Source organism: Uloborus diversus, chromosome 2, assembly GCF_026930045.1.
Source record: "Uloborus diversus isolate 005 chromosome 2, Udiv.v.3.1, whole genome shotgun sequence".
Classification (NCBI taxonomy): Eukaryota; Metazoa; Arthropoda; class Arachnida; order Araneae; family Uloboridae; genus Uloborus; species Uloborus diversus.
In genome coordinates this window covers 65,067,637-65,091,707 of record NC_072732.1, presented here as the reverse complement: position 1 = coordinate 65,091,707, position 24,071 = coordinate 65,067,637, and positions in this window count along the sequence as shown.

The following is a 24,071-nucleotide window of genomic DNA, read 5'->3' as shown; positions in this document are numbered from 1 at the left end:
GTGTTTGTAACTATGGGACACCCTATTTTCTAGTTTTCTTAATAAATTCAACACATGATTTTTTTAAAATAAATCATCCTAACTTGTGTTTCACATACTGGTTATCATTACACATATATGTGATATAAATGCCTCCATTCGTATTTTTACTGTGAATTGTTTTTAATGCTTGTGTCTATATTTTTGGGACAGGGTGTAGTTTTTGTACATGTGAAAAGATTTGCTTATTAGTAATTAAAACAATCTTCTAAATGTGTTCTGAGTTTTACTAAAAGATGTTTTTAACTAAAAGTTAACAGGATTAAGTGTATAATTTATATATTTTTTCCATTTTGTACTTCATGATTTCAGAATTTTTCTTTAAAATGTTTACCAACTGAATTTTTAAAGGGAAAAAAAATGTGAATGAAAAACTGCTCTCAATCACTTAATATTTTAAGCAGTTGCAAGTTCTTTTAATTTATTTTCCTAGTTTCAGAAAAGTTTTATTCATTATATAATAAATAGATGATTTAAACTAAACTTTCAGTCAAAATTTGTACCAAATTAAGTGTATATTATATTGCTACATATTATAAACAAAGCTAGTATCTAACTCACTTACTAAAGTTTTGTTGCTCTAAAGTTTAATTTTTGAAAATTTAGTCAGTATATGGTAAGTATTTAGTCAGTATTGGTCAAGTATTTTATAAATTTTGGTCAGTAAAGTCAGTATTTTTGATCCTCCAAACAGTTTTACCCCCTGAGTTGTTGATTATGTTTTTTAATATTTTGAGCGTGACTCATGTTACACTGTTTCGTGACTCACATTACAAGTTATCCACTTCAGTCTTCGACGTAAAGATATTACTGATTTCAAAACGTCTTTTTTTGTAATTTTTTTTTTTTTTTTTGCAATTTTACTTCATTTCAATGCAGGCTAATGCTTAATGCCAATTTTAATAAATCAATAAATTACAAAAAAAAAAAAAAAAAAAAAACAATTTCGAATTAAAAATTAATAAATATTAAAGTAGGTTAAAGGTAATTTAAATCACTTTTGAAAAAGTAAAAAATTAGTTATTCTGTAGGAAGAATAGTGTAACAAGTGTAAAATATCATCTTGAATTAATAAAAATTTGAGTTTTTAGTGTATGAATCAGCTTAGAGGGTATAGAAAATATTCTTTCCTTGTTTTCATGCCCCTTCCAGTATTTTCTTCTTGCTTGCATTATAGTTTGATTTCATATTGAATCGATAGTTTGAAGAAGGGAAGAAGAACCAAAATATGAAAATTTGAATTTTAGCGGTAAAAAATTGTTTGAAGGTTCAAACAATTTTTTACCGCTAAAATTCAAATTTTCATATTTCGGCGCTTGTTCTCTTCTTCTTCAAACTACCGATTCAATTCTACGTTGATCTTGATACAACTGGCAACTTTTGCAGGTTACAATACACTATCACATTCCAGCTGATCATGGGAGCCCATATGCAAAATTGTAAGTTGGGGGGGGGGGAGGCTCAGAAATTTTAACCATGGTTTAACAGGATATTTTCCCCATGGAGGCAGATTTCAGGACAGATTAGTCATTAAAATTTGACATTTTTAATTATTTATTCATTAATGGCTGGAGAAGAAGTATTTTTATATTTTTGCAAAGAAAAAAAGTACTAAAAGCAAGGAAGTTCGAATTTAATAAGGGGGCTGGCTTGAGCCCCCCCCCTTATCTTCCTATATGAGCGCCCTTGCTGCTGATGGCAATCATAACATTTAATACTACGTAATATTTGTAATAATTGTTGGCTGTTAGAAGTAGTCTCTTAAAAGAATTTACTTTTATTAACTACAACTGATAAACAGTGGATTTTAAACAGCTCAAATAAAAATAAATGAATCCAGCTTGCTTTTGGGTCATTCCATCTCAAATCATCCAGGGGTGGACACCCAAGGTTGTCGGATTTTGATGAAACTTCGGGAGGTTGTTCTATATGTGGATATAATAATAAATGGAAACTTTTATCTTAATATATCAATTACTTTTTGAATGGCAGCACTTTAAAATTTTCACTAAAACTTGTCATTTAGCAAAAACCGCAAATCAGCAACCGTACATACATATATAGTTTTCAATATAAAATTCGATAATTATTTTTCAAGATAGAGTTGATTTTTTTTTGCATTTTGATCAGTACTGTATTGTTAAGTCAAATTAATAATTAGACTTAGGATTAAAATAAATTAAAATAGCTTAAAAAAATCTTTAATCAGTAAATTGAGTTCAATTTCGGACATCGACTTGTGCTCAGAAAGTGCTAAATAGCATTTTTAGCTCTCCAAAACTTCCAAAACCCAATATATTTCCAAAAACTAGATTAAAAATGGTACAAACTTATGCAATAAAATTGGTGGGGTTTTGAGTTTTAATCAAGTTAGAGATGATCAAAATTGCGCTTTTGAAATGTACAAAAATTTAACCAAAGGTGTCCTCGAAAAGATCAAAGGACACACTAATAAATAAATTCAGGCTTTCAGTACTACAAGGACATTTTTATTAGATAAGCTAATTTGAAGAAAAAATATAAGTATTAATAGTAGCTTAATTTTTTTTTTTTTAATAATATTTAGGATGATTGATGAAGTTGGAAAAATCTCAACTGCAAAGGTTAGGCTGTTCGGTCATTCATCAGATGTGCAGCAAAATAGCCAGTTTTTAAGGGAAATGGATGTTTTTAGAGATGTCAGCTTCATCTTCATCTTCAAAAGTTTTAATTATGTTATAAGTTAAATTCTTACAATTATTTCACAACAGTTCATGTAAGTTACAGCTACTTTGTTCCTTTTAGAAATTTATTTTCATAAAACCGTCTCACAAATTTCAGAATGATATTAAGAACCTTTTTTCCCCTATACTGGAATCATTCATTCGTTTTTATCTTCCCTGGTTGCTTGCCAATTAGCCACATGAAAGGTGGTCAGTCTGAAGTTGTATCTACATTATTGTTTGCTTGATCTTTGCTTTCTTCTGGGACAGAAGTTTCTGTTGGTTACCACACAAAATGTGACCGATTGTCAATTTTTTTTTCATACACTTGAACCTCTTATAAAAAGCTTGTTTCATCTATGCCAAAAAAAATTTTTTGTCATGCTTACAATGCCATTTTAAAGTTAGAGTCGGCAGAAAGAAGTAACTTTTAAATTGCTAAATAAGAGAACGATACAAGGTGAAAATAAAATTATCTAAGCAAATGATTCTTTTATGCATTTAGTTTTAAAGTTGAAAAACAGAATATACCGTGGATTGTTTTGTTAGTATAACTATGAAGATAGTTTTCAAAATATTATGTCTTATTGATTTGTCTTTGCATTTTCTGACTTGTATGACATTTATTAAATATTTTTCATAACATTTAAAAAACCATACACAGAAGTCATATTTGTAAGCATAAACATTTTTATGATCTGTGATAAGTTTCAGAGACCTTCTGACAGGCAGTTTTAGGTGATTTCTTTTATTTGTTCGATAAAAGAGAGTACTTAAAAAGTTTTGTCAGAAGACCACAGAAACTTTATTTCAGGCTCTAAATACTTTTACATTTACAAATGGACTGCTACACACAATGTTTTTGATTATACTAATATAATTCATTTAAAAAAAATATTCAATGAATGTTATACAAGTCAGAAAATACAAAGTAAAATTAGTAAGACACAATTTTGAACACTTTATCGTTAATAGTTTTATTAATGATAGTATCCATGGTATTTTTTTTCTTTGAACTTTAAGTACTAACAAAATACGTTTAGATTTTTTTCAAGGTTAATGTGTAGCATTTTCATACTTAAAACTGTTCATTTTCCAAAAACTTGCCGGTGGGCTTGGTTGAAAAATGAATTGAAGTGAAATAATCGTCTGCATAATTTGGCGCATGCAGAACAATCGACTTATAATTGTGATTTTAAGCTGATATTCCTTGCTTAGCATAAAAAAAAGTAAACCGGCAAGATTAAATGAGTTTTTGATTTACACTGAATTTCATATAATTGAGATTAAAGTGAATTACAAAAAATAAAACAAATTTGACACTCGATGAGATTTTGTGTGGTAATAGAAACCTTACAAGAAACCATTGTGAAATAATTGTAAAATTGTAACTTATACATGATTAAAACTTTTGAATTTTTTAATTAGTGTATCCTTTTTTTTGTTCGAGAACACCTTTGGTTGACTTTTGTACATTTCAAAAGTACAATTTTAATCACCTCTAACTTGATTAGAACTCGAAGCCCCACCAATTTTAATGCATAAGTTTGTACCATTGTTAATCTAGTTTTTGAGAATATATTGGGTTTTGGAAGGCTGAAAACGCTATTTAGCACTTTCTGAGCACAAGTCAGTGTCCGAAATTGAATTCAATTTTGCTGTTTAATGATTTTTTATTTATTTTAATTTATTTAAATACCTAAATATAATTTTTACAACATAATACTGATCAAAATACAAAAAAATTCAACTCTCTATCTCGAAAAATAAATATTTTATAGTGAAAACTGTATATGCATGTATGGTTGCTGGATTTGCGGTTTCCACTAAACGACAACTTTTAGGGAAAACTTTGAAATGCTGCCAATCAAAAAGTAATTGATATATTAAGATAAAATTCTCCATTTTTTTCTTATATCCACATATTGAACAACCTCACAAAGTTTCATCCAGATCTGAGAACCTCGGGTCTTAAATCATGTTTTTGCTGGATGATTTGACTTGGAATGACACGTTTCAAAGTTTTCCCACATTGTAACTAAATCTTATCTACCTCAAGCTAATCTGGTTAATCCATTCCTTTCATAAAATGTTTTAATTTGGCTTCGATTTTCTTGGGATAACGAATCTTCTTTGGATGAGTTCTCTGGACGCTGAAACCTTCTTCTCAAACTATATTGCATTTACAGATGAATAACTTTCTCATGACTACAGCTTTGTGGCGATGAGAGTTGAAAAGTTTTTGACTTATTTTGGATTGTGCCTCTCCTTGTGTACTTGTTAGGCAATTATAAAGAAGTCTGAATGTAGCTACTTTTTCACTTGAAAGTTCTCTTTCTTTATATTTGAGTTTATCTTGAATTGCTTGAGGCAACTTCTTTATTTTTTTAACTTTCATCTTTCTATACTCCTCCCTCTGGAGACAATGTTTTTGTCCACTACAGTTTTTTCGGCACTATTGTTGACATTCTGCTGCTACTGATGCCTTTGTTTAAAAACTTCTTTTGGTAGGAAAAGACTTTTAGAAGTACAGAAAACAAAAATCTTCATGCGGAACACATAATGTGAACACATGAGCAATCTGAGGTCAAAAATATTGACTCTTACAATAATTAACACATTATGAAACAATAGATGGAATAAAATTCTGCTATTTAATAAATCTGAGTAGTATTATTAATCATATATAGGCGTGTGTGTAAAGGCTGACCTTCCATTAGCCCCTAAAATAACATTAGGGTACATTATATACCATTTAGAAGTTAATGTTATCTTGTATCGACTGTGACTCACGTTACAAGATAAATATGCTTATTTTCAAAGTATAATATTAAAAAAATTCAAATTGGTGTATAACTTCTTTTTAGTTACATAAAGGAGTAGAAGAAATAGTATGAATGTATGTACAAGCTATAAAATTTATAAATATTAAAATATTCAATATTTCGTGAATCACATTACATATAATTCAATGGTTTCACAATCAACTCCTTTCAAATATTTTTAGAAGAAATTTTAAAACATACTATAGGGGCATTCCAAGGTATTTTTAAAATTATGTAGAGTCCGTAACATGACCTTTTTTTGCCATAACTTTTTAATTTACCGTTTGATTTGAAAATAATTTTAATTTGAGCTGGAGTGTTGGTAGGAAAAGATCAAAATAAAATAATATGCTAATCAAACAGTAAACTAAAAAGTTATGGCAAAAAAGGTTACGTTACGGACTGTACATAAATATCAAAAATACCTTGGAATGCTCCTATAATAATTAACTTCATATAGAATATATTTCTCAAAAAAAAGGTAAATAGTTTGCAGAAACAGGCTGAAACGATAAAAACATGCTCGTTCAAAATTGCTTGTAGCAGAGAAAGAATTCACTCGAACGTAAGGTCATAAAACAAGCCCTTTTATGCAAAAAAATACATATATATATATATTTCACCTGGAGATACCAGATTCTAACTTGTAAACCTCAGTTAATACAGAGAACATACAAAAAAAAAAAAAAAAAAAAAAACCAAGAAAATTGGGGCATATTATTTTTAACACCAAGTTTCCATGTTTTGTGGAATTGCCCTCCTATATTTTGGGAATTGGTTGCTTTGATCCCGTACACTGTATTAAATAGTGATTTTTGGATTTGTTATGAGCACTGAATTATTATTTCCATTTTTCAGGAACAAGATGAACTGTTGAAAAAAATTGAATATGCTAAATGTTCACAACGCCGAGAAACTGCAAAAAATATATCATCTGAAAAGGGAGTAAGTTCACATATTTCGTTTTTGACATCATTTAGAATTTTGCTGTTTTGTCTCCATCATTCAAATGTTAAAAGATTTATATATTTTTAAATTTGTACGCTAAAAAATTATTCACATCAAATGTGATGTTTGTAGTCTTAATAAGACATCTTAAATAAGCCTAACTTAGATGTTTCCGACTGTCTTTGGGTACAAATTGGTAGCATTTGGTGGGTGTAGGGGTCTCTGAGGATGTCATCTGTTTCAGGTATATACATATGAGGTAGTTGGAAACACCTGACTTGTTCATCAGGGCAGCAAAATAGCAAAGCCTGGTTTAAGTGTCTGAGTATTAATAAAATCTGCTATTCAGAACTGCAATCTGCCACTTCCATAAATAAGTACAGTCGAACCTCCATATATGGAAGTAGCTAATTGTCGGAAAAAAATTCGATATATAAAAATTTCGATATATAGAAACGATTTTATTTTTTCTTAAAAGTCTCCTAAAACATTACAATTAAAGCTAATTCACGTGTATAAAACCCAATTTCAAATTGATACGAGCATTGCATTAAATAAATGTTAATAATTAAAAAAATAACAAATTACATGTTTGTACCTTCATACATCTTCATTCTTCTTCAATTCACCTTGATCCGCAACATTAGGGGATTTTCGTTTTGACAATGTAATTGAAAGAAAGGCAAAAAATCAATCTACTTGAATGATTTTTACTGCAGCTAAAAAGACTAGGAATGATAATCAACAGACAAAAGGGAGAACTTGAAACTGATTTTACAATGTTACTGGTTACAAGTAAGATTTGAAATAAACTTGAGGGAATTCAAGAACTCCAGAACGAAACAACGACCTATCTACACACCTCTCAACCCCAGATTCCTTACACGTTTCGTAGCAACCTTATAAGTGAACATAATTTTCTCCCCTAACTTTCATTTTTCATGAGACAAAGTCTTAAGTGGAAAAAAAAGTCTACGAATGTCTCGAAAAAAATTCGATATATAGAGATTTTTTCTCTATATAGAAACAATTTTTCTATGTAACGAACATAGAAATTTATTGGGATTTCGATATATAGAAAATTTCGAGATGTGGATTTCCAATATATGGAGGTTCGACTGTATTCCAGAGACTTTTTCTAGTATTGATAGCAAATCAAGGTTGCAAATAATGGGGAGGGGGGGCATGGTGCAGATTATATCTCTGACATTTTTAGAGCTTGTTTTAAAAGGATTTAAATATCATTTGAAGGAAGCTTGCTATCGCTCTTGAAGAAAAGTGTTTCCGGGGGGGGGGGGGGCATTGCTTCCTCGAAATTTTTACAGTAGGTGTTTTAAAGGAATTTAAGTTTTATTTTGAGTTTTATTCCAGAATATTGGATGGGACACTATGTCTCTTGGGGGGGGGGGAAGTCTAGTTAAGGGGGTATCTACATAGTATGATCTGAAATAGAAAACAGATATCGGCTGTCTCAACTAAATATTTCAGCCACTTATTCTAATAATACAAATACAAAAGTGATGACCAGCAACAGGCTCTGGGCCCAGCTAGACTGGTCCTAGTCAATTTACAATCCCCAGTGAAGATCAATGGCCCTCTTAAAACTATCTACTTACTCCCTTGCTCATTACCACATCTTCCGGTAAGCTGTTCCAAGGTTCCACTACCCTGCTAAAATAATATTTTTTCCTGATATCCATGTTAGCCTGAGATTTAAATAGATTAAAACAATGAGCCTTTGTCCTGTTTTCAGTGCTAAACTTCAGTTCCGTAACATCTTTCATTTTAATAAATTTAAACAACTGAATCATGTCCACTCGGTCTCTTCTTTGCTCAAGACTACATTTTTAGCCTTCTAAGTCTAGAATCATAGTCTAAATGAGAAAGTCCATTTATTAGCCTTGTAGCCCGCCTTTGAACCCATTCCAATACATTAATATCTTAAGATAAGGAGACCAAAACTGAACAGCATACTTCAAATGAGATCTTACCAAATTTCTATATAAGGGCAGAAGAACTTCATTAGATTTGTTTGAAATAGATCTATTGATAAACCCAAGCATCTTATTGGCTTTGTTACTAGCTATGCTGCACTGTGTTGACTAAACTTCAAATCCTGACTTATTAAGATGCCCAAATCAGTAACTTTTTCTTCCGGACTAATGACTGAACCTTGCAAATAATAACTTGTACACTTATTTCCATTCCCTAAATGTAGCACTTGACATTTCCAACATTAACAGCCATACCCCATTTATCAGCCCACTCTGTAATATGATCTAGATCCTCTTGCAGCTGATTTGCTTGTTCTTCATTTTCTACACTCCCCATCACTTTGACATCATCAACAAAACAGTTCATGTTCCCAGAAATATTTTTATAAATATAGTTCATATAAACAATGAACAAAACAGGCCCTAACACTGATCCTTGAGGAACCCCGCTTAAAACCTCACTCCAATTAGAATAGTTTCCCCTTACAACTACCCTTTGCTTCCTACCAGTAAGCCAATTCCTAACCCAAAGTAAAGTTTTTCCTCCTATTCCTATATCAGCTAATTTGCTAAGTAGAGCAACATGCGGTACCTTATCGAAAGCTTTTTGAAAATCAATGTAAACAACATCTACAGGCTTTTTATTGTCCAAAGCCATGGTAACTTTGTCATAGAAATGTAATAAATTAGTTGCACAAGATATACCTTTTCTGAAACCGTACTGAAAACTAATCAATAGTTTATTAGTCTCTAAAAAATTTACTATCTTAATTTTTATCAATGTTTCAAAAATTTTGCAAACCACCAAAGTTACACTCACAGGTCTGTAATTTTCCGCACTCCCTTTAGACCCTTTCTTGAAGAGCGGTGTAATGTTAACCAGCTTTCAGTCCTCTGGCACTGTCCCCAAGTTATAAGAAGCATTGAAAATATTTACAATTACATCTGCTAATTCCTCTGCACATTCAACTAAAATTTTTAAATACCTAAAGGGGGGGGGGAGGACATATGGAAGAGGAGGATTAATGCTCTGACTGTGTCATTAAAATTTTAGGAGAGTATTAAGAGGTTTTAGTTTTTTTTTTTTGGAGGTCTTCTTTTTAGGGAGATGCTCTATTGCATTTGAAGGAATCCACTATATTGGGGGAGATGGGCACTCTTTGCTAAAGTACCTGCATTTCTGCAACAAGGCACAGCCATTGATCATCTGGAGAAACAAAAATTCCAGCGGTCAGCACCTTGATAAAGTCTGCCCAAAATCCCAATGTACTAGAGGTACAGATTAGTGGTCGCCACTCACCAAATGGCAACCAAAAATTTCAGTGCGGATTGCCACTGTGGGTGACCAAAAAAATTATAAAAAACTTCTCCCAAGTTTTCATTATCACTTGCATTGTGCTTCGAAAGCAGTTTTTCATGCTCCTCTAATGTGTAACATCACTTATTAACATGCAAGAAAAGTTGAAATGTTGCCCCTCTCCTTGTTGATTCGCTAATGCCTCGCGTTGGATGCCTTATGACAGGGTACCTTAGATAAGCTTATTTTATGTTTAATTTTAATAAATGGATTTATTTTTGGACCCATGCTTCCTTTGTAATCGTACATTGCGGGAAATTGCATCACGTGCTTGAGATTTTAATCCTATTGCATCTTGTAACATATTTGAATATTTTTGAGAATCGGAAGTTGTTTCGGCATAAGCTACTTTAAATTAGCTTATTTTAAGTTTTATTTTAACAAATAATAAATACCTTTATTTTTGGGTGACATGCCGACATTGCACACGGCATTAGCAAAAAATTACTTCCAGTGTTTGAAATTTCAATCCTTTTGTACCTTTCAAGTGTTTCAAAGTTTTTGACAGTTGAAAACTATATTTTAAGAACTAAAATTGAATGAATTCTGTTTATATATTTATTTATTTTTGCAACTTTTATTTTAATAATTTTTAGCTTATAGTAATGCCACGCATCAGAAGTAAAAATTTTTGCAAAAGGCTAATTTTTTTACCTTTGCAGATTTTTTAGACATTGTTGCAAAAACATCTCAAACCTTGGAAACAAGGGACATTTTTTAGCATTTTGCAATGTCAGTAATAAAAAGTGCTGCTCAGTGACCAACTGAGTCACCTCAAAATAATACAAAAATTATTTGATACACTGCTTTGGATTAGCTCTAGTAGTGCTGAGGTGGAGAGAGTGTGGAGTTCATATACGCATACAAATTTATATAGAAAGATATGTGTGGGTGTTTGGCTACCAAAAATTTGAAGTGGCTACCTAAGTTTTTGGTGTTAGTAGCTACTGGCTACCAAAGAAAAATACCAGTCTACACCTCTACAATGTACCAGCAATGGTAGAAGCAGTAATGACAACACCATTGAGCAGTAATGCGAGTTTTTAATGCCGTCAGCCATTGCAATGGTTACCAAAGTATAAGAGGTTTTTCCAATACGAAGTATTTAGACATCAGGAGCTGCAATGCTTTGACCAATGTACTGCAGCCAATTGAATGTTCTGCCTCCCTAACATCGAAAATGAAATAAGAACTACAAAGAATCAAAGACATGGTGATGTGATCAGAAGCTTTTAAACCTCTAAGACATCTTTGTACATGTTGATACATCGGAGAATCTGGTGTTTCGAAAGAATCTCAAATATAGACAAAGGCATGTGGATGACTGCATGAAATCTATATTTTGGGATGCATCAATTAATCCTCCAGTCCTAATGCACATTCAATATTAAAATTTTACCTATAGTTGGAAAGGACCAAGTAGGGACCCTTTGGTCCAATTGATATTGAATGAATCTTTATAAATAAATATTGACAATTTAAAGATTGACATTGAAAAGAAATGCATTAATATTTTTTCTTTATAATGTAAGATAAAACATAAGATCATGTATTGATTTTTGCAGACCAAAATGCCCTGTTTTTATCCTGATCGATTGCATAATATCATGAAAAATGCAGATATGGAAAATGCAGTGGAAAATGTATGCAAAAAAAGTACTAGCAAAGGTAACACATTGTAATAGTCTTGTAGATTTTTAAATCATACCTGTTATATTTATTTCTTGTTAAATTATAATCTTTTATTAATTGAGAGGGAGAAAACCTAGTTTAGGAATTGTTTTAAATTGATGGTATTGCTAATAAAAAAAAATTGTTTGTAGAATTTTTTAGTGAAATTCTTTTATTATTCATGCAGTAGAACCTAGTATATCGGGATAATACGAATTAAATTTGCCTTTTCAAAAATTGTATATTCACATAGATAATTTTAAATTTTGATTGCAAAAGAACTAAACTATAAGTACTCTAAACTTTCCCTTTTATTTTGATCTATGAATGATAAATTGCAAGATCGTGCTTCATTCAAGTACTGCACATGTTTGAAACCAAATACATTGGACCAATTCTTTGCTTAGAGATGATGTAAAATTTTTAAAAATATTTTTTAATGTCTTGGTATCAAATTCAAAGTAGTTTCATTGTAAAAGGTGGTTTTTTTAAAAATCATAAACAGCAAGCCTGCCTCTGAAAGGCTTTGTTTCGATTAATACCAATGCTTCCCACATTACCCGGATTCTCGATTTTCCAGATCACCCTTCGTCCTAGTCAGTTCAGATAAACGTGGTTATACTGTATATGCTTAAATATGAGTAGAATAACATTTCTTTTCAGTATGATTTTTTCTTTTTCATTAGAACATGCAATTGAGGATATAGAAGGGTATGAAGACATATGGGAAAAAAAGTATGAAAAGGTGAATCCAGACTTACAAGAAAAGCTAATAGACTGTATTCCAAATTTTGTGAAAGAAAACTATGAATACCTTCTTCAGGAGGAATCAGAGTATCAAATTGGCAACAGATTTTCTGATGAAATAGAAAGCGAATTAAATTTGGGCTTCATTAGTTCTTCTCCTGTTCTTTCTCCCTGTAAAAGAAAGGGTAAGTTTTATTTTTCACCTCAAATGCTTTCAGTCTGAGTTAAATTTATCAAATTTTTTCTTTTAGGATATTTTTCACTGATACTTGAATTTGTGTTTTTTCAGTGTAAAAAAAAATGTTTGAAGTGTTCAGAGCTGCCAACTGCTACGAAAAAATTGTAGTTTCTATGAAACTACATTCTTGAACAACAACATTACAAAAACATGCCCAAAACCTCCGGTTTTCTTTTTTTTTTGTTATCACAGGAAAATTTCAATCGTTACAGATAATATAGTGCAGAACCTTTTATACGGGAACCAAAAAACTGGAAAACCAGAAAACCAGCAATTTTTTCCTGATTTTCCTGCCATTTTTAAAAAATACGCATTTTTGGGCAATTTTTGAAAAATAAGCTTTTTTTTTTTTTGAAATACCAAAAAGAACCTGAACGATTTCTTAATAAACACCATATTACTCACGAATAACTCGGGAAAACGTTTGCAAACACTAACTTCAAATGGTTCCTTTATGCGGGGCAAAATTTCCAAAATATTTTCTTGAATTAAAAAGTATATTCGCAAGTCTGAAATTTTCGTGTTTTATTCTAACTGAAAGCTAAGGAAATGAATATTGTCCCATTCTCATGTAGTATTTTATTGAATGACCTATAATTACAAGCGTTTAGCGTAAGTGACGTCGCAGAAGTGCGGGAAACGCCGAAAACCAGATTCGCCAATTTTCCGGATAGTTAGTTGATCGTGAAATCTAGAAATCCATTAAACGCAAGACTAATAAGGCTGCAAGAACTCATAAATCAAATTTCTGTTGATAATTACGAAATGAAAAAGCATTAGGCATCAATAACTACCGTTATTGCAAATACAAAACCTTTATGAAAATTTAAAAAAAAAAAAAATGTGACCATGAAAGCAAATTTTTTTTATACACAAAAGTAAAAAAATCGCGCATTTAGGTTCAAAAACTTATTTTTGCCCTTCCCTTTATTTTCTTTCGTTTTAAAACATCGAAAAGTAGTAGATTGTTTTTTTCTTTTTGAAACAGAATGTGAGGGTCTCAGGTATTATGAATAACTTAAGTTTTTTCGGTGTTTAAATAATTCTCTCACTATTAGTTTTTAATGTTTCGATATTTATAAGCATTTTTGAACTGTTTTCTTCTTATTTTAATATGCATAACTATTTATTATAGTAATTTAAGTTTAACAAGCATTCGGCCAATAGCGCTTTTTAGCGATCCAGAAAACCGGGAAATTCAGATATCTAGGATAGCGATGGTCCCGAACTTCCTGGATAATTGGTTCTCTACTGTACCTATGTTATACTCATTTAGATAATATTGCCTATTTTTATAAAATTCTAAACAACTGTTAAAAATATGCAAAAAAAAATTTACCGTAATTAATGTTAAAAAAAATTACTTTTATTGACACTTTTTTCAGAATAAAATGTTGCATGCCCATTGTAAATTTTAACTTAAAGTATTCATTGCATCTGTTGCATTCGTAATTAAATTTTCTGTTTTGCTCCCCCCCCCCCCCCCCCCCCCCCCCCCGTCTAAAAATCTGCTACTTTTTTAGTTTTGTAAAAGTTGGTAGCTCTGGAAATATTGTTTCAAAAAAGAGAAAATGTGAAATTCATAATTCTCAATAAGATTTTTGCAAATTATTATGAAGAAGAATTTTTCGACGAACTTTACGCATAATAAAAGTATCTCTTATGTGCAGGATTGCAACTGGCTACCTAAATGCTACTTTCTGCTACTTCTGTTGGCATAAGGCATTTTTTTAAAGAAAAAATAGGCAAATAAGCAACTTATTTTCACTGTTACTTTTCTGAATATTTTTCTTAAACATAATCTCGCACTCAAAATAATTGATTTTTTTCCACCCCAATGTTTTAATTCAGTATATTGAAACCTTGTATTATTATTATTGTTCATTTCCATTTCACCATCTTTTCATTAATAAAAAATTATGGAAAATAATCTGCAAAACCCATAGACAGGGTTATTGTCATTAAAAAGTGCTTAATTTTGTTTTCCTTTTTTAAAGAACCTTAAAACTGCTTACTTAAAGGTGCTTAAATTCCTTATTTTTGCTTACACTTTGTATGTAATGAAATGCAAATTACTCTGGTTTTTCAGATCAGAAAAACTATGTGTGCAATGTGACTCAAAATTTTAATGATTAATTTCATTGAATGAAGAGAAGGAAAAATCTGAAATTTTTTGAAATCTGAAATAAACTCTCTTGTCAACTCTCCCAATTGGAGCAGGACATTCTTACTTTCTGTTGAGTCTTTTGCTATACAGTTAGTGTTTCTTACTTTTTAACATTCTTATTTTGTTTTTCATTATTAAAAAGAAAAGAAAAAGTTTAAGAGTTTGATAATTGAGTATAGTTTTTGGTGTGGATAAAATTTTATAACTACTTTTAAGTTACTAATGATTTGAATGCTTCTTTTTTGCTATTGTTTTACTGAATTTTTCCTATAGCAACCATGTATGTGCTAATGTGAGAATTTTTTCTAGTTTTGAGAATTCGTAAAACATCTTTACAGGTAGTTTAAAATTAATAATGATATATCATATGAAATGTCTTGTAGAAAGTTATAATGAGAGAAAAAAGTGGTAATGAGCAGGGGCGTGCACAAAAATTTTGAAGCCCGTCACAAATGACTTTTCCGAGGCCTCCTCTATATTGTTTACGTTTTTAAGATATTGGGCTCCTTTTAGGCTCGGGCACGGGCCAACAGGTGTCCTTTCTCTCGTCTCCCCCCCCCCCCCCTGTGCAGGCCCCTGGTAATGGGAGTACAGGATCCCAAACGTTCTTTCTCTATAACTTCAATTGTTTTGCCACTTATAAAGTTGTTTACAATAGGTAGTGTTTCATTTCATCTCAAAGTATTAATATATTGTACATAAAAATGATATTATGTTTAACTAGTGGGAAAACATGTTGCAGACTTATATGATGCCAACTTATTATTGTTAGCACGGATGGCAATTACAAGGCAGCATGTCAAAACGTTTTCTTTGGCAGGCCAAAAAATTTTAAAATCAGTAACAATAGATAATGAATAAATGAAATTGATAATACTTTTCGTTTATAGTTTGCATTTTAAAACTTTCAAGGATTTAGTATTAGTGCTATATTTGGTTGATGGTACATGTGTCTAAATATTTCTTTTGACTATTCAAGTTGGTTTTTTTCCCTCTAAGCTTAATTTTATGTATTAAATTTCTTTTCAAAATTCAGAGGACAATATGGATACTGTTATTACTAAACTTGATGAAAGAAGAGCTGAATTTCAATCAATGTATGAGAAAACAATTAAGCCATATCTTGAAGCTGAAATAGGTAATATAAAATTTAACTCTTAAATCTATGCTAGTTGAGAATTTTTAGCATTTTTATTTGTAGTTTAGTTTAAAAATTATACTTGCTGTAGAACTCCAATTATCCAAACCCCTACCATGCGAATGGTTTATTATCTGAATCGCTTTCAGAATTTCAAAGGAAAAAAAAATGAGACGAAAACCTACTGCATTCTCAAAATGATTCCTCTGAAGTGCTACTCCTTCCGTAAAACTAGTCGAAAAGTTTATTTTGGTTAAGATAATCAGCATGCAATGACTTAAAAGTGCTTTAAAGTGAGGTATGTACACACTGCGCTATTGTACAGCACTTGTTAGTATGCTAACAAGTAAAAGTGTAGCCTTTTCATATGATTAATTAAAAGCTCTTTTTCTTAAAAACATTTCTCCCTCCCATTTTCAACATATGCTCAGTCATTAAAAGAGCTCTTTTTTTTTTTTGAAAAAGAAATTCATTTGAATTTTTGATTATCCAAATGGGATCCAGTTCCAATTGATTTGGATAATTGGAAGTAATAATGTACGTGTTTTTGAGAGATAACTTTGGTCCTGTTTGTTATTTATCTTTTGCTAAATATTTATGTGCTTTATCAGATCAATTTTACACTTAATTTTCCTTTTGAGCCACATCTTAAGAATTGTATTGTAACTATGATCTGTTAAATTTTTCAGCTTTAATTGCATGCGATACATGTGTTTCTTTAAAGCCATTCTTAAGGAGTTGTGCTGTGTTCTGTTAAAATTTTCAGGTTGTACTGCATATGACAGATGTTTTGTCTGTTTTTGTTTATCAGGTCAGTTTTCATTATGGAATTTAGGTCACAGTACTGAAATCAGTTTCTTAAATTTAGTTTAAAATTATTAGTTTATTTACTTCATATAACTGTCCACAATATTTGATTTTTAATGCAATTCACAAATTTCAATTCTTGTACAAAAATATAATACTAGCAGGGGTCAATTTAGATGCAAAATGGGTCTACTCTGCAGCCCCTTCCCAAAATTCTATGTCATATAAGCAACTACTTCACAAAATTTCATATTTTAAAATTAGACCTTTTCTTTTCACAGAATTTTATTTGTAAAAAAATTCTTTCATAATTTTTAAGTTCAATCTATTTGTCTGAAAGCAAAACATCAGTAAAAAAAAAGCCTTCATCATCCAAGTCATTACCAGGCCGAACAGATTGTAGACCAAACAGATTTCAGATTAGATTTGTGATAGCTAAAATGCTTATGCAAGATCACAGGATTTATTTCACACAAAATATGTAAAAGAAAAATTGCTCCCCAAATTTTTTTTTACAAAAACAAAAGTCCGCAATTTCATTTTTCTCAAAATGCGGATTTAAAAAATAAATAAATAAATTAAAAAAATATATAAAAAAAAACCCTGGATTAACAGGTTTCAAGTGTCATATATGAGTATCATTGAAAATTCTAAGTGTGACAGATGTTCTGAATTTGAAACACTTTGTTCATCAAGGTTCAGATGGGGGCAACCATCTAGTACCATCGTTTATCTTTCAAAACCTTTATTTAAGTAGTGCCTAACCTGCGGCTTGGAAAGCTGATTCTTGTGGACTGCTTATTTGTTCAATATTGAAAATAGAAAACTATGATTATTCACGACGTCACAAATATGGAGTTATTCAGAAATTAATTTGTGGAAAACATTTGCGAACTTCGCATCAATAAAATAAACATCAAATTATGGTAGTATTATTCTTAATTTGTAATTTTCTGCCCTTTTCCATTTTTTCCTATGTGATTTAGATTAAAAAAGTTTTAAAACTTTGTTTTCTGACTTGCCTGCAAAAATCATCTGAATTTAAGGTTTGACCTCGGTTTAAAAAAGGACAGTATTTGAATGCATCAAAAGTTTAGAAATGAGAGATGCTTTATATACAAAATTCCAGCTACATATGAGGCAGTGAGAAACAAAGGAATGCAAGTGACAAAATTAAAAATTTGGAGATAACCAGTGCACATGGAGTGCGTTCGACGAGCACGACCGGGAGCGACCGGTTAGTTAATCACGTGACAGCTAATGATCAGGTGCTCCAATCCACCAATCAACTGCTTAGAATGGTAACCGCTGCGGTAACCGGTTGATTATAGAACGCCGCGGTTAGTAACTGGTTACTTACCGCCTGGTGAGGTTCGTCGAACGCAACCAGGGTAGGTGAACCTCTCCTCTGTCTTGGGGTAAGAGATGGTACTAGTAGCCCTGGTAGTTGCTGCTACACAGCATGATTTAGAAAAAAATTCAATGAAAACCTACCCAAGAGCTAATCTTTAAACGCATTTTACTCAAAACTTGAAAATGTCCATTTGTATCCCTTTGCTTCTCACTGCCTCATATATAGCTTAATGAATGTAATGAAACCTTTTATAAACAGTTTTTTTATTTTCAATAGATGCATCCAAAAAGGATTATTCTGATAAAGCTGTAGCTACAGATCTTTTGAAACCACCACCAGCAGAAGATAAGGCTGTTGAAGCAAACATTGCCCCAACATTTCAGTCACCTCCTTATGTTGATTATTTGAATACAGGTTTTATGAATATTAAGCGCAGGTATTGGTTAGTTTTAAACACTTGTTTGGATGTTTGTATTTGTTTTATGTTCCTTTTTAGTTTTGAATTGCATCTGCTTCTGCTTTGAAGAAATATGTAAATAAACAGTGATGAAAAAAAAATGTTTAACTTCTGTGTATACAGTTAACTCCTGATTATCTGCAGGTGGCTTATTTGTGAGGCGGATTTTCCACGGCCTTTCACACTTTCAGAAGAAAAAAGTCCGGAGATGATTAGTTGAATGCAGATAAATGCTCTCATTTTAACTTAACAAGTGCAAAATCTATTTTTAGACATTCCTATTTCCTTCTTCCCCTTCTCTTCCAAATAACATCAAATCTTCCAAGGTCACCAAAATTTAACTAGTTGAAACCTCATATTTAAACTAACTCTACTTATTGCTTTAGATCTACACTACTAATTGATTTTGAGATCTACCCAACTAATCTTTAAATCTACACTACTTAAAGGCTTAAACGAGTGACCAGATGAGTCTTGAAGAATTTTCCCTCTCTTCTTCCTCTTTGAGTTTTTGGTGTAACTTTGCATGAGCTGTTGCAGCTAATCTCAGGGTTCGTACGGGTCATGGAAATCCTGGAAAGTCATGAAAAAAAATAACAGAATTTCAGACCTGGAAAAGTCATGGAAAATTGAAATTTTCATTGAAAGTCATGGAAATTTATTTCAAGTCATGGAAAAATGTCCTGGACAAAGAAAAAGGAACAGTAGCTAAAGGAGCATTAGAAATCTTGAGTGATTTAACAATATAGCACATAAAAGCTATTAAAAGTGGAAAATTGAACGATCAAAAAATCAAATCTGAATTTTGAAATCTCATTGCATCCACTTCTGTCGCAGCCGCTTGCCATTTTTTGAGATGTGATTTTACTGCCTGGACATCACTTATTTTGAATTTTCCGTTATTTTCAACACTTCTTATGTTTCATATTCTGTAGTAGCAAAATTTCACATTCTTAGTTTTGCCACGCCCACTCAAAAAAAAAAGCAATTCAATTGCATGCGAGTTTGATTCTATCACTCGTAAGGACTTTATTATTCAATTTATCAGAGTTTATCTTAATTTGTTGAATGTTTTAGAAAATAACGATCTTAAATCAGGCAATAGAATACAGAAAAAGAGGAATTCTAATGCTCTAAAACAGTAGTGCCCAACATAAGGTACGCAAAACTAATCCATGCGACCCACTGCTACGTTTAATGTTGGGAATTAAACGTGTTCTGAAATTTCTGAACCTATTAATCTATATGCATTTGAAAATATGCAAATTTGTAAACAAAACAAATATACTTTTGAATCAGAAGATTGATTCATTACTGAATGATTTTTTCAAAAAAGATCTGGTTTAGAAACATGGAGAGAGAGAACTAAACTATGTGGCTTTACTTTAAAGAACCAAAATACTGTCAAGTTACGTGGATGATTAAAGGCACTGTTGACACTGAAAGTTAACTTTTGAAGCAAATTTATTGAAACTCAGTGATGACTCATTCAACCTTTGTCCCATTCAATATCATTTTGCCTGTTTTTTAAAAGAAAATATCAGACATTTAAGCATCATCATATTCGCTTCATTGCATTTTTACTTTACTTAAATTTATATAATGAAGACAAATAAGAATAGTTTAGTTTTTTAATAGTGTACTTATATTTTTTCCATTACGAGTAAGTTCTTCAATGAGGCTGTGGCATTCATATAGACGTTTTGCTAATGTTCAGTTCCAAATATTACCAAGTTTGAGATTAAGAAATGCTATTCTCTTCGTATAACGAGGTCATGAAAATTTTCATTGAAGTCATGAAAAAGTCTTGGAAAAGTCATGGAATTTTTTCATCCAAATAGAGTATGAACCCTGTAATCTGTTTACATGATTTGCTCACACTCATGTGTGTAATCGATTAGCAATAATAAACGAGTCCTTTTTTGACTTTTACATGCATTTTTTTACATACACTGTCATTGCTTCAGCCATAATTTAAATGTATGTGAGTTTTATTGGTTTTATTAAGCTGTTGCATACACTGGTATTGTTTTTACCTAATTTGTGAATTATCCGCGATTACCGTGCCATCCTATTCTGCAGATAATCGAGAGTTTACTGTACTTGCTGAATGAAACTGTTCTTTTTTTTTTTCAAACCTCCTTAGCCTTAGGTAAGGAGGTTTGAAAAAAAAACCCTCCTTAACCTTTAGGTAAAAGCTTAATAACAAAACTTTATTTAGACATCTTAGTGTTGGAGCTTAATTTCTAAATAATAATACAGTAAAACTCCTCAAATGCGGATACTAAGGGGACAATTTTTTTTTTGTCCACAATAGAGGGATGTTTGCAGGATAGGGTTTAATAATGTTATTTGCCTTGGCATTGGGGAATTAAAAATTGTCTGCATTTGAGGAGTGTCCGTTAAAAGAGGTTTTATTGTAGTAGTAATTATAATAATTTAGGCTCGACCGCTGCATCAGCGCCAATATATCAAAAATTCAGTTATCGGCATTGGCAGCCAATGCCATCTTGGGGAAAGAATCGGCTCATCAACTTAGCAAAACATCTAAGGGCCAATGTATTGCTGATATTTTTCAGGGAAAAACCCTTTTATTTATCTACTAGTGGTACCCGCACGGCTTTACCCGTAATAGAAAATTAAAAGGTCTTTTGGTTCACCTGTATACAGTGAAGCACCATTTATACGTTTCTCTTTTATGCGTTTTTATCAGTTATACGTTTTTAAAATTGGTCCCTGCAAAGTCTAATACACATTAACCTATACCTATTATACGTTTTTTCGTTTGTACGCTTTTTTCATACAGTCCCTTCAAAAACGTATAAACGGTGCTTCACTGTATTTACAAATAATGTATGGTGAATTTTCTCGCCAATTGGCTTGTGCCCATGTTACGGTTCCACGTAACGATAATTTCGTAATTTACTCATCCATCCTATGAGAATTTTGTTCTTAAAATTGGAATAGAAAAAGAACCACATCAAATTTTCAAAAAATCGCTTTGAGGTGCACACCCCCATGCTACAAACTAACTTTGTGCCAAATTTCATGAAAATCGGCCGAACGGTCTAGGTGTTATGCGCATCACAGAGATCCTGACAGACAGAGGGATTTATCAGCTTTATTATTAGTAAAGATTTTTTGTTTCATAAATTATAATATAAGTACAGTAAAACCTGTAAAGTTGACCACCTTTGTAAGTTGACCACCTGTCTATGTTGACCGCTTTTGGCTGGAACGGAATTAGTCCTATCTTATATAATGAAGGAAAACCTCTGTAACTTGACCACCTCTCTATCTTGACCACCTGTCTATCTTGACCACTAATGAACACCAAGTTTGGTTTGGAGTATTGTAAAAAACCCTTTGTAAGTTGACCACTTGGTTTATTTTTTAAAATTTTATTTAGCAAACTATTTTATTATTATTTTTTTAATAGCTTTCCAAGAATATTTTTGATGTCAGACCAGCATTTTACCTACTAAATGAAACAGCAGCATAACTAAACCTCCTTTTGAGTTTGAGTAGATCATCTTGGGGTTATAAATGTATATAAGAAAAAAATAAAGCGAAAAATTTGTAATTTTTGATTAGCTATGAATTTTTAGAAACTATTAATATCAAATGAGTAACTTTTCATAAACAATTAGACTTTTTTTTTTTGATCAATTTACTGAAATTTTAAATTTGCATGACACATTATATGTCATTCTGGAAAAATATTCTCGAAAAATATTTAAATAACATGTAAAATTATTGTTTCAACAAAGTAATGCTAAACAATGAAAGTGAGTTGAACAGAAAGAATAAGTGTCAATTAGTCAAAAAATGAATACATGGTGCAAGAAATGACAAAAAAAAAAATCATTACCCCCTTTATAAGTTGACCACCAGTCTAAGTTAACCACCAAAGTACTGCACCGCAAGTGGTCAACTTACACAGGTTTCACTGTACTGTATATAGGCCCCCAAATTGGGCGGTAACAGTACCAACACAGTTCTGGATTACAGAATGTACTGGATTTCAGATCGCTACAAAAATTTTGATAACATAAAATATACTTATGAAATGATAGCTTTGATAAGAATTTTAAGCACTGTACTTAATATATTTACTGTATATATTTGTATGTTAGTCAAGCAGTTTATTTTGAAAAATAAGGTTTAAATGTTGGAAATAAACTTACATCAAAATTTCTGAAATTATTTTCTTCCAAAATGAAATTTAAAATCTCTATATTTCCTATGTTGTATAAAAAAAAATCCTGCAGCCGCAGTAGCAGATTTTTAAATTGATTCTTAATTAACTTTTGCATTAATTGAACATATAATCTTCTCAGTTAAAAAAAAAAAAAAAAAAAAAAAAGGGAACTTTTAAAAAATCTTTTTATATTCTTGGCTAGAAAATAGAAATTTATTTATTATCAATTCAGACTTTTGAAATTTAGTCTTAAAATGTGGGATCCCCCCCCCCTTGTTATAGTTTTATGAGAGTTTAAATCTCTGTAAATGTTGAACATAGTGTTGTGTTGACTTCGGAAATGTTAGATGAAGTGGAAAGGTCATAAATGGGTAATTTTCAAAGTGATTGGCAGTTTGGTGTCCCGACTTGATTCGTTCATTTTTATGTTAAATTATTTTTGGCATTACAAAAGCATGTAGTAAGGCAATGTTTTACACTTAATTTATTGCATTCAGTACTTTGTTTCGTGATTGTAAATTAATAAGCTTTTTCTATTGCTTTAGTTAGCAAGTAACGGAAATTTCCTTGTCCTGACTAGAAACTTAACATTTCCTAAATCTTTTTTGTACGCTTTCAAGTAGGGCTCGACCGATGGCATTTTTTGGTCGATGGGCCGATGCCCATTGTTGGCCGATTGTTCAAAGATGGCCGATGGCCGATTGTTTTCCTCCAAATGGCCGATTGCCGATGGCCGATGGCCGATGTTGTTGGCCGATGGCAAAACAAAAAAAAAAAAAAAATCTAACAGAAATAAATTGATAAGATTGTCAGGTTTAAAGGATCACTTTACTTTCTTTCGACGAATAAGGAATTGTAATCACAAAATATATATATCAGATTTCGACCTAAATTTATATTTTACGATCACCCAATTTAAACTTCACAAGTTTTTTCGGCACGTCTGTACATGCATATGTACCTAAGAACATATAGATGACCGAAATTTCCAGTTTGAACATCTCTTTAGTTAATTATCGCAAGTTCTCTTGCACTCTCAAAAATGGACTTTCAAATTTGACGAAATTTTCTTCGTTTTTGACGAAACCACTTCCAGGGATATGCTTCGAGCGAACATTTCGTCAAATTGAAGAAACTGCTTTTGTTAGTGGTTTGAGGATGCGAATTTCGTCAAATGTAACAAAATATTTCTTCATTTTAGTTTCGTCAAATTAACAATCATTTTCGTAGTTTTGAGGGCATTAGTTTCGTCAAATTAATTTCGTCATATATGAGGACGTTAATTTCGTAAATTTTTAAGAATTTTTTTTTTTTTAAATCTTGGATCACATTATTATTATTTTTTTTTTTCCTTCAGAATACAGTCGAACCTCGTTAATTCGAACAGGCTTAAAACAAATAACTGCTGAAATGAACTTTTTTGCAA